This window comes from Montipora capricornis, chromosome 6, assembly GCF_036669925.1.
Source record: "Montipora capricornis isolate CH-2021 chromosome 6, ASM3666992v2, whole genome shotgun sequence".
NCBI classification, from domain to species: Eukaryota; Metazoa; Cnidaria; class Anthozoa; order Scleractinia; family Acroporidae; genus Montipora; species Montipora capricornis.
In genome coordinates, this window is record NC_090888.1 from 74050557 (window position 1) to 74053056 (window position 2500).

The following is a 2500-nucleotide window of genomic DNA, read 5'->3' on the forward strand; positions in this document are numbered from 1 at the left end:
ATATCAAAAGAGAGCCATCTCCTTCACCACCTGTCGAGGTAAGTCAACTGGTGACAGTGAAGAAATCTCGGACTTTTATTGAGGATATTTTAGGGGTGTTCGCGAACGCTTCAACGTTCTTTGAATCCTCTGGGGCCGGTTTCTCAAAGCCTGGTTAGCGTTGGTTAAGAAGTATCAAAACCTACAGGTTTCCTTGGTATTTAACGCTGGTTAGTACTAACCATGCTTCGAGCAACCCGGGCCTGGTGTATAAAGGATGATTTAAGACTGGATTTGATAGTGTCCACAAGTATTTTTTTCTCACCTGAAAAGACTTTTAATTGAGGTCACGTTTGGCGGTTTGTCTGTCTGTGTCTGACTGTTTGATTGGCTTGCTATCGGACTGACCGCCTTCGCATTAAACAATCTGACGTTTTGTTATTTCGAATGTTTACAGTTGTGCTGCAAAGCAAGGTTACGGCAGGGTCACCGCATTTTGTTGCGTGCCTCTTCCTGAGGGCTTGCAAGAGTAAGATAACAGGCATTTGTTTGAGGCTTAGCTTCTTTCATATTATGGAGCTGTGCTGTAGGATCTTGCTACATTTGAAACTTTTAATTGTGTGAAATATACTTATCACGAACCTAGGCCCTTTTCCAGAGGATTGTGTCATTAAAGAATTCGTCCTTTACCTGAGCCACCGCGCACCAGTGGCTCAGTTGTTTGAGCAGCGGGCTGGCAGGCGGAAGGTCGTGAGTTCGACTCCGGTCGGACCAACACGGCCAGACCAACACTCAGGTTTGACTTTCAACCGAGACCCCGTCTCACAACCCTTCACGCAATGTTCATAAAATCTGTCGGGCGTAAGAGATCCCACACACTAGTCGAAAAGAGTAGGGCATGTAGTTCCCGGTGTTGTGGTCTGGCGTTTCCTTCAGCAATGTGGTCGACTTGACCTAATCTTCTGAATGGACTGTTGATCGATGAGACCGCATAACAGCAATAGACAGACAGTAGTCAAATTAAAGGCGTCCAAGTGCTCAAACTGGGAAACACTTTCGTTTTTTACAGCCTTGGATGCAGTCTGCGCATAAGCTGTTGGATTTTCTAGTATCGCGTGAAGATGCGACTCCCTTTCGACACCCCGTTGACCTCAACGAGTTCCCGGTAAGTAAGAGGCCTGGGATCCGTTTCTCGAACGTTCCGATGTCTCGAGGTTTTCAGTAACCAAACTCTACAATCATTTTGCTTTTTTGTTATTTTGAAACATGTTAAAGAGCAGCATGTCAAAACCAGCAGATCGCAGTTTCGTAAATGCCGGGCATTTCGGACCTGAAAAGTTTTCGTGACTTCTAGAAACGGGCCCCTGGAATCGTTAGTTTTCTTTCTTAGGCAAAAGCCAGTCACATGTGGAATGTTTGTAGACCATTTTAAAGGCAATGGTTAAGTCCTTGATTCCAATCGATTTTCAGGCGTGTTTAAAACTATTGCAGCCGGTTAACAGATGCTGGACAAGTTCCTTCGATGTTCTTGCAGTAACTTGTTGTAGGCAATATAGGAATTATCACACGAGAGCATCCGGCTGAAGATGTGGCAGTTCCGAATCGTGGTATGCAACCGGATACTGTTTGACGGAGAAGACAAAAAAATCTACGTTTCCCGGCCATCGCATTTGCGTTTTGTTACCTTGAAAACTTTCCTGAACAAGCGGTTGGCACGTTCACAAATGGCTTTTCGGGACTTTCGAGGGCCTGTGTCTCAAAATTCTCGGAAGATTTTCAGGCCCGATAAGCAATTCGGGAAATTACTGGACTAAAATATAAGTGATTAGAGTGTAATGTGAAGTGCTAGGTTTCTATCCCATATGAACCATGCGAGCGTTAGCCCTACTAATGGAAATGGGCCCACACAAGCACTAAGAAAAACTCTTCCCACCCTGGTCAGAGTTTTTCTCTGTCCTTGGGTGGGCCCATTTTCATTAGTAGGGCTAACGATCACATGGTTCATATTGGGTAGCAACCCAGAACTTCACATTACACTCTAATCAGTTAAGTCTGTTAAAATATAAGTGCTACACGGCCAACGTTTGCAAAAAGGTAATCCTTCCTTCTACTGAACTAAGAAATATTCATTTTGAAAAATTGATCTTTGAACATGTTTTCAATACCAGAGCAAACAAAACAATTGCAAAGTTGCATGACTTGAAACGTTTTACTTTTGAAGATACAAAGCGTTTTACGTTACTCGAAATTTGCCCGAAAAGTTTCGGGATCTTTGATACACGACCCACTGGATTTGCAATGATGTTTGTCTTCGGACATTGATGCCGGCAGCAAGTGCGTTTGCTGTGTTTGCTTTGATGTGACAAACAAATGCTGTTTGCTAATTGCCGAGTGTTCTTCTTTTCTTCTTTTTTGTAGGATTACACAGAAGTTGTTTCGGAAGCCATGGATTTTAGCACCGTTTATCATCGACTGGAAAATAATTTATACACCGGTCCCGATACGTTTGTGCGTGATGTAC

The 2500-nt window shown here is 43.6% G+C and overlaps 1 protein-coding gene across 1 annotated transcript in view; it reads left to right on the forward strand.

Annotated features, from left to right (window-relative positions):
- Nucleotides 1-2500, forward strand: part of LOC138054545 (uncharacterized) — a 29235-nt gene that overhangs the window by 24798 nt on the left and 1937 nt on the right. Inside the window, exons 3-5 of the transcript XR_011133287.1 lie at nucleotides 1-38; nucleotides 1049-1144; nucleotides 2398-2500. The exon at nucleotides 1-38 is cut by the window's left edge and continues 28 nt beyond it; the exon at nucleotides 2398-2500 is cut by the window's right edge and continues 50 nt beyond it. The gene's annotated coding sequence lies outside the window, so the exon portion shown is untranslated. The remainder of the gene's footprint in view (nucleotides 39-1048; nucleotides 1145-2397) is intronic.